Here is a 12080-nt window from a genome sequence, read left to right on the forward strand (position 1 = left end):
GCCCCTACCAGGACAAGGATCAAGCCTGCAATTGAGGTATGTGCTCTTGACTAGGAATCGAACCTGTAACCCTTCAGTGCTCAGGCTGACAACACTCTATACATTGAGCAAACCAGCCAGGGCTAATTTGAATTTTTTTTAACCATAAAAGGCTGTCCTTTCCAGCTGTAAAATTAACACGGAGTTTTACTGCAGTGTTTCAACATCCTCTTTCCTAGCTACTTCCTCAGTGACCTAGATACATTTTGATCCAGGCTATGGGTAGCAGGCTGCCCTGAGGAAGATTCTGTGTTAGAAATCATTCAGGAGGTCTAAGCTCCTTGCCAAGAGGCTGCCCGTCTTTACATAGGGACCTGGGTTTCTCCTTGGGGTTGGGGCATACTTACTTTATAGACGTGTATGTAAGGCTTGTTATTTGACAGAAAATTTTCTAAGCGCTTGTAAGTATTAACTTACTTAATCCTCACAACCACCCTATGAGTTACTATTATTATCCCTACTATATAGATGAGGCTAACAAATGTGTCCAAATTCCACAAGAATTTCAGAACTCTTGGAAGAAACCTCTGCCAAGATTAATATCACTTTTAAACAAAAATAAATCTTACCTGCTGGCCTCCCTCTGTTCATAAGTACTCTTAACTTTTAGAGGTCATACACCCCTTTTAGAATCTGATGAAAGCTCTAGATTCCTTCCTTGGAAAATTCACATAAGTTGATAAATTAATCTATATCTGGAAGCAATCCGCAGAGACCAGGTTAAAAACCCTAAATACAGCAGAGGAATGCATCAGTACTCTCTGGCAACTTCTCCCTATAGGAGCCCCAACCTTATATTCTGGATCTACAATCTACTTTTTGTGCCACGCGTCCCTTCTTTCACAGTTACTCTAGATTAGAAATCATCTAAGCTAACTGATATTCATTGTGGTTATTTATGGAGGGTGGGATTCTTGGGTACTTTCACATTCTGCATAATGTATTTCTGCAATGTTTAAATATTTCCCTATAAGCATGTATCACTTTTGGGCTCAGAAGTGATATGAAGGATTATTTAAAGAAAACCCCCAAAATTTGCATTATAGATACACTCATTGTTGCATTGCTTGCAATCCTCCCAACTGGCTTCAGCAAAGGTGAGGTTAAATAAACCATGGTGCCTCCTTCAATGAATTGCAGGGTGGCTACTAAAGAAAGGGCAATGCAGCTCTAAAAGTACTGAAAGAGCCTCAAGATCTACCCTTTGAAGAATAAAGCAAGATGGAGTATGGTGTACAGGGTGCTACAATTTCGTAGAGGCAAGAAAAGGGAACATTGGTTGATGTGTCTAATAATAACTCCAGAAGGATCAGCAAAGCCTGGAGACAGTTGCTGTCTCAGGAAAGTCAGAGCGGAAAGGGAGATTTACTTTCACTCCGTGCCTTTTCCTACCTTTAAATGTTGTTCCATTTGTGTATTACCTGTTCAATAAATCAATGAAAATCTTAAAAAGAAAGGGACCTTAAGGTATCCGGTCCTTCCCGTGATCGGACCTTGCACTGACTGTCTGCTCTTCTGCCTGGAACAAGCTTCTCTACTTCCACTTGTGCTTTGGATCTCAGTTCAGTTGAGAGTTCCTCTTCAAAGTCTTTTCTGACCGTCCCAACAAGGTCAAACTACTCTTTTAATACCTGCTCTTTTAACTCCATGTGGCTTTCCATCCAAACACTTTTGCCAGTAGTAGTTATACATATATATTTCTGTGATTATTTGATTCACGTTTATCTCTTCCCACTAGGCACAAGCTTCTTGAGAGAAGGGTCTTTGGTTTTGCTAGTATATCCATAAAATTTGGGTGTAGTAGGATACCTGGGGTACTGGTAGGTACATATTAGAGTAAATAGTGAATGAGTAGGTGAGCCCATGGTCCCATCACCACCTCCACTACCCCTGTACTCCTGTCAATGGCTCATCAGCCTGTTCTTAAACACCTAAGACACTGGAACTCACAATTTCTTCAAGCTGTCCATTATATATTTTAGATACCTTTCACTGCTGGAAATTTCAACCTCATCCTATATAATAAAGAGGTAATATGCAAACTGACCCTCACACGTCACATCACAAGATGGCCGCCCCCATGTCATCACAAGATGGCCACCTCCATGTCTTCACAAGATGGCCGCCCCCACATCATCACAAGATGGCCATCACAAGATGGCCACCCCTATGTTGTCACAAGATGGCTGCCAGGGGAGGGTAGTTGAGGGGGACCAGGCCTGCAGGGGAGAGCAGTTGGGGGTGATCAGACTGGCAGGGGAGCAGTTAGGTGTCAATCATGCCAATAGGGGAGCAGTTAGCTGACAATCAGGCCAGCAGGGGAGTGGTAAAGGGGCTATCAGGCTGGCAGGCAGGTGAGTGGTTAGGAGCCAGCAGTCCCAGATTGTGAGAGGGATGTTCGACTGTGGGATCAGGCCTAAACCGGCAGTCAACATCCCCTGAGGGGTCCTAGATCGAAAAGGGTGTAGGCTGGGCTGAGGAACACCCCTCCAGTGCATGAATTTTGTGCACCAGGCCGCTAGTATTGTCATATCGAGCTAAAATGAGTTTTCGTGGCTTCTACCCATTGGATTTAATTCTACCCTCAGTAACACACAGAACAAGACTAATTCCTTTTCTATATTACTAGAGGCCCGGTGCATGAGATTTATGCACTGAGGGGGATCTCTCACAGTCTGTGACTCTTTGCTCCTTACCACCCACCTGCAGCGGAGGTGGAAGAGGCTCCCACCATCGCTGCTGCGCTTGCCAGACATGAGCCTGGCTTCTGGCTGAGCAGCACTCCCCCTGTGGGAGCGCACTGACCACCAGGAGGCAGCTCCTGCATTGAGCGTCTGCCCCCTGGTGGTCAGTGCAAGTCATAGCGACCAGTCGCTCCACCGTTTGGTCAATTTGCATATTAGGCTTTTATTATATAGGACTAGTGGCCCAGTGCATGAAATTTGTTCACATTAAAAGGGAATTAATTAGAGGAAATATTTTAATATTGCTATTTGCCCTTTCTCTATAATAGAAGTGTCAGAGAGGAAAGAAAATTAGTAAAATGTATATAAAAATCTCCCTCCTATCAGAGTCTGGGGTGCGCCGCGGGACCCAGAGTCAAGTCCCTGCTCACCCACGCATGTCTCAAAATCACGCAAGACCCAGACCCAGACCAGGCCGGCCCCACCCCCATCAAGCCCTGCAGGGCGGGGCGCAGCCTCAGATCCTCTGGCCCTGGTGCTGGGGCAGGGGGTGTGGCCTCAGGTCCCCCGACCCAGCCTCAGGTCCCCTGGCTTTGGTGCGAGGATGTGATGACCATTTGCATGTTAGCTCTTTATTATGTAGGATGAGTTTTCAAGTATTTGCACACCACAGTCTTCTTTTTACTTAGCTACAAGTCTTCTGCTTTGTTTTTTTTTCAGCCATCACTGGCTGTGACCTCCTTGAGGACAGGGAGGGCTATCATATTTATCCCTGCATCTCTAGCCTCCATCAGGTCTTGTCTTAGCACATGTTATTTTAAAAGAATTACCTTTTTTATGTGGCATCTTGTGTTACTTACTTTTGAACATGCTCTGCTTTGCCTGTGTACCGCTTATAGTACTGGCCAAAATTCTGGACAATTATCAAAGCTTTGGTCTGTGCAGTGCACCTCCTTCCTTCCATTGTTTATACCTCTAGTAGTGCCAACTAAGATCCCATGAACTTTGGGGACAGCCCTTGATGGCACATAATGAGTTTGGTTACTGTTGGTTTCCTTTTCTTCTTCTTTGCAGAGCTGGTGTCTGTACAATAGAGCATTACTGTGTGTTTGGCCTTACTTATTAAGATACTGCACTCAACTGATAATGTTATATCAATTTGTTTCTCACACTTTCCAAAGCCTGATCAGCAGCCTCATGAAACTCCATGGGTTCCAAAACGAGAAGGATAATGCAGTTTAAAAATGGGTCCACTTGGTGTGTCAAATACTACCGGAGGAGACCCGCAGTGTTCCCTTCTACATGGCCTTTACTCAATGAGTATCGTCAGAAAGGAAAGGGAGGGTGTTTGAACTTCAAGTGAAAATTTTTAAAAAGTCAACCTCTTTAATCATCAACTCTGATGCTCAGAATTATCACTAGATCCATTCTCCAGGACTCTCATAATGCCGAATCTAAGCTCGAGCACTGAAGACTCCTGGGTAAATGTGAGCATGGGCACATTATTACTAATGTGCACAGTACTTGGCAGAATGCCATAAGGCTAATACATCAAGTGTAGCATCTCAGTCTCTTAGCCAAGATCAAGAGGAGAACCAGTCCATCTCCAACATGGTAATAATTCCTCTGCGGGGAGCATGTCCTGACCCGGTAAAGGGATGGACAAAATGATTTACTTTCTTTTTTCCATATTCAGCTTTCAGGAGCTATATGACAAATGGGGAAAGGATCAGAGCATGCTGAGAACTAATGAACCAGAGGGAGAAATTCATTTAATGACTTAAGTGTGCTTTATCTAATGTGAAATGTAGGTCAATTCACAATAAATTTATTCATAGGGATTATTTGTCCTTAGCCTGGTTACATGGCATGTATTGTAAGATTTCAACCTTGTGTGAAAAACAACAGACCCTGCTTGTCCCTCCCCATCCCTACCCCCACACACAGGGTGGCAGGAATCTAGCGACATTCATCAATGGTTGTCTCAGTAGAAAACACTGCATTTTAAATTATTTTAAAACATTGATTTGAGACCCAGCCAGTATGGCTTGATGGTTGAGCATCAATCCATAAACCAAGAGGTTGTGGTTCAATGCCTGGTCAGTGCACATTCTCAGGTGGTGGGCTCGATTCCCAGTAGGGGGTGTGCAGAAGGTAGCAGATCAATGTTGATGTTTCTGTCTCATCAATGTTTCTATTTCTCTCTTCCTCTCCTTTCCTCTCTCTGAAATCAGTAAAAATATATTTTTAAAAACTTGATCAAGGGGTTTTATCACATTTTTGGAGACACTTGGAAAAATCTGAAAGCCAAACACCTACACAGAAATTCAAATCTATTGCTGAGTTAGCAGCCAAAATGAAGAACAGGCAAGAAGAGGGATATTGCATAATTCCATCGGGCCAGTGAGGCATGTGTCATCAGAGACAAATCTGTCAAACACAGCAACCAGGGAACACATTTTTCTAAGTTGGGCCAGCAACTCTTTCTCAACTCTAATTTAAGAAACCCAAGACAGAAATCTTAATGGAGCTTATTCTCATTAACATTAATAGGGAATGACTGCAAACAGGCATGAGGTTTCCTTTAGGGTGATGGAAAAGGCTCTCAAACTGGGATTTTGGCGATGGTTGCATAACTGTGTACATTTACTAAAAATCATGAGTGAATTTTATGGTGTGTTCATTTTACTTCAGTGAACTGATTTTTTTTTATTATTTTTATGGAAAGATAAATCGAGTGCTGACGCTAGCCTATGGTCTTCAGAGCACAAAAAAATCTCATGAGAGAAAAATATCTTACAGCAGCTACTCAGATGGGTGAGGCGTGGCCATTCTACCATTCCTGGGTTGGGTCATAGAGGGCACCCACCATTACCTCAAGCCCAGGAACGGGTCTGTTTGGCAGTACATCCTGCCCAGCACTTCCATTTCCTGGGTTCACAGATGATGAAAGCTGCATAGCTGCCGATTTGCAGTGAACACAATATGAGCCTTAACGAAGTCTTCTCCCGCCACAGCACTTGGTTATAACTACCTCTCACTAGTCTGTGTTCCTCCCTGGTCTGTAAACTCCATGAGAACAAGGGCAGTGACCATCTTCTTCACTGCTTTCTCCCACCAGGCAGCACAGGCCTGGTTCAAGGTCCATTCTGAATAACAACTTGTTGAAAAAAAATTTTAAATTATTGGGAACCCTCTAAATAAAATAGAGACTCAGATTCAATGGCCATGGATTAATCCGACAGCCATGTATTGGGAACATGCAGGTCCATTCATTGTATTTGATCCTTACAACATCCCTGTTTGGTCGATGCTGTAATTCCATTTTTCTGTGGAGAAGCGGAAGCTCAAAAAGGTTACGTGACGTGTTCAAGGTGGCAGAGAGGGTTTAGAAATGGAGGTTTCCTGCTGCTGAGTTCAGGGCAGTTTCATGACCGGAGCTTCACAAGAGCAGAGCTCGGCCCCTGTTTTTCTTTATTACTTTAGATTTATTTCAGGACTTGTCTCAGACACACACAAAAGGACTATATGTTAAAAGTCCAATACTTTTAATCAAGACATAGCCATACTGTTCAGTGATTAAAATGTACAGGCAAACAGAAAATACATAGACACATCAAAAGGTGGGGTGTTCCCCAATAGTGAACTTACAGAAAGAGAGACTAAAAAAGCAATCCCATTTACCATCGCACCAAAAAAATTAAGATACCTAGGAATAAACTTAACTAAGGAGGTAAAAGACCTATACACGGAAAACTACAGGACACTGAAAAAAGAGATAGAGGAAGACATAAACAGATGGAAGAACATACCATGTTCATGGATTGGTAGAATCAACATCATTAAAATGTCCATACTACCCAAAGCAATCTACAGATTCAATGCACTCCCCATCAAAATACCAACGGCATATTTCACAGACCTAGAAAGAACTCTCCAAAAATTCATCTGGAATAAAAAAAGACCCCGAATAGCCACAGCAATCCTGAGAAAGAAGAATAAAGTAGGAGGGATCTCAATACCAGATTTCAAGCTGTATTACAAAGCCACTGTTCTCAAAACAGCCTGGTACTGGCACAAGAACAGACATATAGATCAATGGAACAGAATAGAGAATCCAGATATCGACCCAAACCACTATGCTCAATTAATATTTGACAAAGGAGGCATGAACATACAATGGAATAAAGACAGTCTCTTCAATAAATGGTGTTGGGAAAATTGGACACACACATGCAAAAAAATGAAACTAGATCACCAACTTACACCATACACAAAAATAAACTCAAAATGGATACAGGACTTAAACATAAGACGGGAAACCATAAAAATACTAGAGGAATCCACAGGCAACAAAATCTCAGACATATGCCAAAAGAACTTCTTCACTGACGCTGCCCCTAGGGCAATGGAAGCTAAAGAGAAAATAAACAAATGGGACTACATCAAAATAAAAAGCTTTTTTACAGCAAAAGAAACCATCAATAAAACAACAAGAAAGCCCACTGCATTTTGGAGAACATATTTGCAAATGCTAGCACTGATAAAGGTTTAATCTCCAACATCTACAGGCAGCTTATGCAACTTAATAAAAGGAAGATAAATGATCCAATAAAAAAATGGGCAACGGACCTAAACAGAATATTTTCAAAAGAAGACAGAAGGAAGGCCAAGAGACACATGAAAACATGCTCAAAGTCACTTATTATCCGAGAGATGCAAATCAAAACAACAATGCGGTACCATCTCACACCAGTCAGAATGGCTATCATCAACAAATCAACAAACGACAAGTGTTGGCGAGGATGTGGAGAAAAAGGAACCCTCGTGCACTGCTGGTGGGAATGCAGACTGGTGCAGCCACTGTGGAGAACTGTATGGAGTTTCCTAAAAAAACTGAAAATGGAACTCCCATTTGACCCAGTAATCCCACTCCTGGGAATATATCCGAAGAAACTAGAAACACCAATCAGAAAGGATATATGCACCCCTATGTTCATAGCAGCACAATTTACAATAGCTAAGATTTGGAAACAGCCTAGGTGCCCGTCAGCAGATGACTGGATCAGAAAACTGTGGTACATCTACACAATGGAATACTATGCTGCCATAAAAAAGAAGGAATTCTCATCATTTGCAGCAACCTGGATGGAATTGGAGAATATTATACTAAGTGAAATAAGCCAGTCAATGAAAGAAAAATACCACATGATCTCACTCATTTATGGATAATAAAGAACACTATAAACGGATGAACAAAAAGATAGATACAGAGACAGTAAAGCAACAAACAGACTTTCAAATTACAGGGGGAAAGTTAGGGAGGGGGGGGAGATAAGAAATCAAACGAAGGACTTGTATGCATGCATATAAGCATAAACAATGGACGCAAAACTCTGGGGGGTGAGGGCAAGTGTGGGTGTAGGGTGGGGGGGTAATGGTAAGATATGTACACATATAATACCTCAATAAAAAAAATAAAAAAAAGGTGGGGTGTTCCATAGTAGCTATCAAATGAAAGATGGTTTGTATGTCAGAAATCGGCTCCAGGAGTAGACTGAACTAAGCAGACTGCATATAAAAGCCCGAGTTTTGCTTAATACTCCTAACACTTTAAAAATATATATATTTTTATTGATTTCAGAGAGGAAAGGAGAGGGAGAGAGAAATAGCAACTTCACTTATGAGAGAGAATCATTAATTGGCTGTCTCCTGCAGGCCTCCTACTGGGAATTGAGCCCACATTCCTGGGCATGTGTCCTGCCCGGGGAATGGAACCATGACCTTGTGGTTCATAGGTTGAAGTTCAGCCATTGAGCCACATGAGCCAGGCAATACTCCTAATGTTTTACTAAATTCTCCTATGCAAAGCCAATGAACTACACTGGTTACTTTACGGACTAAGTTTTTAGTAAAAGTAAGTGATAAAGCTTACATTGGCCACAGAGGCCTGTGAAGAAATGCAGGCTTCTGAAGTGTTGGAAGCTGCCCATTGCCTTCACTGGCAAAAAGAGGTGGACGAGGAGTCCGGAAGGCTGGTTAACCTTGAAGCTCTGGCAAGGGTCAGAGCCAAGCACCCACTGTCTAGTTGAGACAAAGGGAGCTGAAGCAACTTCCACCTTTTAGTCTTCTGTAAATCCTTGCTGATGGGCTATCATGGAGCTATTACTGGAATTGCCTGCCTAAGGGCTATAGGTGGATCCCAAACCTGAATAAAAGGCATCGCAAGACCAGAGCAAAGCGGAGTCCTTCCTCTTGAGCTGGGCTCCCGCCGGGTCCCCCAATATTTCCAAATTAATATTTTCTAGTCTCTTTCATTTGCGTGCGGCCTCCTCCAGAACCCAAACCCTGAACCTGAACCCTGAACCACGCAGGACGTGGGGGGGGGGGGGGGGAGGGGGAGACACTCGCAACTGGCAGCCCAACGTGGGGCACTCACAGCTGGGGCCCAATGCGTGGCGTGGAGAGATACTCGCACTGAGGGAGCTGTGAGTGCTTTGGACATTGTTCCCTTTGGCTGTCCTCTCTTGGTGTGTGGTCACCACCATGCTGAGGGGTGGAAAGCATTCTTTTTCAGCTCTTTCCATATTCTCACCTCCTGAGTCAGCTGCTTACTCACAGCCAGTGGCCTGAACGTTTCTGTAATTCTCCCTTCCTGCCCCCAACCCCTTTTCTATTTATCTATTGACTAGTAGCTCATTTGCAGGAAGACTCCTGCAAGCGGCCGCTGCAGCCTGCACCCGCGGGCCGCTGCCGCCCGCCCTGCCCTGCCCTGCCCTGCCCTGCCCCGCCCGGGCTTTCCTTCTGGCAGCCTCCTTCCTTTCACCTTTTCCTCCCTCTTCCTTCTAAGTTGTCTTCAGTCTTCACTCCTCCCTCCCTCAGCGTATGCAAATTAACCGCCATCTTTGTTGGGTAGTTTGCATACTCGCCCTGATTGGCTGGTGGGCGTGGCTTTGGCTGTGGGCATGGCTTGGGCATAGTGAAGATACGGTCAATTTGCATATTACTGTTTTATTAGGTAGGATTCCTTCCAGAGCCTTAAACAGGCCCATTCTTTAATCTTTGGCTAAGCCACTCAGGGATAATGGGACCCTTCGACATTATTACTCTTACTCGATACAGAAGAAGAGAAGCATAATAAAGTCTGTTCCACTATGAGCCGAGAGGGGCCCAGGGTGTCACATGTGGTGTCAGGGCCCGTCAGACTAGACCTCTCGTCTCCACAGTGCTAGTCCAGGGTTTTGTTTCCTCCCATGTTTTTTCTTAGCACAAGTAGTTTATTAAAAACCAAAATGCCCAGAATTGAGGAAAACCTACAAATATAGTTCTAATCCATTTCGAAAAATATTTCTATTATGATGATCTCTGCTGCCCATGCCTCTGATTCCGAAAGATGCCAGAAGAATTGGCCTCACAACCAGTCGATCTTGGACCTCACAACACTTAGGCAAGCCTAGGAGATTATTTATCCCAAACCAGATACATCACATTGCATTTTTACATGTAATCCATGCTTCTCTGCAGAACTAAAAAATTCTACTTCCTCCCTTTGCCATCAGGAACCAAAAAAAGGGGGATGTTTTTCCTCACTTGACTTTGATCTTTAAAAACAAAATCCCCAACAGCTTTCTAGTGCGACTGTTGGTAAACAGTTTGGAAAACCATCATCCATGACCTCAGACCTAGAAATGAAGAAGAGTCTGAGAAAACCTCCAAAGCTACTTCATGTCCCTGATGCTTCTTCCTTTACTCCTTGTTGCCTGTCCCAGCACTAACCCCACACAACCAAGGGGTCTTTCCCTTCTGGTTCTTTTATTTCTGGTGCTCATTTCCTTTCCACACTGAACAGAGGATGGCAGACATGTTGGGGGTGACTTTCGAGGAGGCGAAGTATAAAGGGCTTTGTGGCTTCGGCCTTGCTTCTGTCACTTGCACCTGCTCCTGGAAGAAGACATGCGGCGATGACGCTCAAGCCGCCCTATGGAGTGGTCTGTGTGGGAAGGAACTGGGGCTTCCTAACAACAGCCGGCACTGACCTGCTGAGCATGGGAAGGCACCTCTCGGGAAGCAGATCCTTCAGTCACAGTCAAGGCCTCAGAAGACTGCAGGTCTGGCTGACAGCTTGTCTACAGCCTCACGAGAGACCTTGAGCCAGATAATTTCCTGACTCATAGGAACAGTGAGATAATAAATATTTACTATTTCATCTGCTAAATTTGGGTTAACTTGCTATATAACAATTGTTAGCTAGCCCTGGAGGTGTTGCTCAGTGGGTTGAGCACCATCCCATGCACGGAAAGGTTGTTGGTTCTATTCCTGGTCAGGGCACATGTCCAGGTTGTGGGCTCAATCCCCAGTAGGGGGCATGAGGAGGCAGCTGATTAATGTTTCCCTCTCACCCTCTCCTTTTCTCTCTCTTTAAAAATCAATAAAAATATCTTTAAAAATAATAACAATAGGCAACTAATATAAACAGTCACCTGAATACATAACTAATAATAAATTAGATTTGGTTAGAAACTGAACCACTAGATTCTAGTTGCTAAATTCACTCCCAGAAGAGGGAGATTATAGTGAGAAAGACCACTATATTTTACATGAACTATTTGTTTTCTAAAATAATGTAAATCTGTTCTTTGGCTTTAAATGTTGTTATTGTCTCTTGTCTCTTTCCATAAATAGGACCTAAGCGGGCTGAGGTTGGTTGGGGGCACACCTCACTTGAATTTAGAGCTGCTGAGCTGTCACGGGAGAAGTACTTGATTGTGAATGAAGGGCAGAGTTGTTTTCTTTCTTTTGACATTAAAATCCCAGAATCTATCATAGAAAAAAGACAGCTTTGCCTTCATAAGGACCTTAATGTCTTAAAAAAAAAAAAAAAAAAAAAAGGCCAAACAGTAACTGGTAATAAATGAGATTCTGGCCCTAGCCAGTTTGGCTCAGTGGTCTGAAGACTGAAGGGTCACAGGTTTGATTCTGGTCAAGGGCATGTACCTTGGTTGTAGGCTTGATCCCCAGCTCTGATCAGGGTTTGTGCAGGAGGCAACCAGTTGATGTGTCTCTCTCACCTCTCTCTCTCTCTCTCTCTCTCTCTCTCTCTCTCTCTCTCTCCCCTACTCCCTTCTATTCTCTGTAAAAAAAAATCAATGGAAAAAGTATCCTCCGGTGAGGATTAACAACAACAAAAGAAATTAGATTCTGTCATGGGATCTTCTGGACAAAAGTAGATACACACACACAGCACACTCATAGTGGAAATTCATAGCCAATTTTCTAGGAAGAAAGGTTCATTGTGGAGACTATTTCAAGGATCACCCCTGGGAATTATGATGCATTGAGCAAAAGGGAAATAGAACT

The sequence above is a fragment of the Cnephaeus nilssonii genome (genome assembly GCF_951640355.1).
Source record: "Cnephaeus nilssonii genome assembly, chromosome: 4".
Classification (NCBI taxonomy): Eukaryota; Metazoa; Chordata; class Mammalia; order Chiroptera; family Vespertilionidae; genus Cnephaeus; species Cnephaeus nilssonii.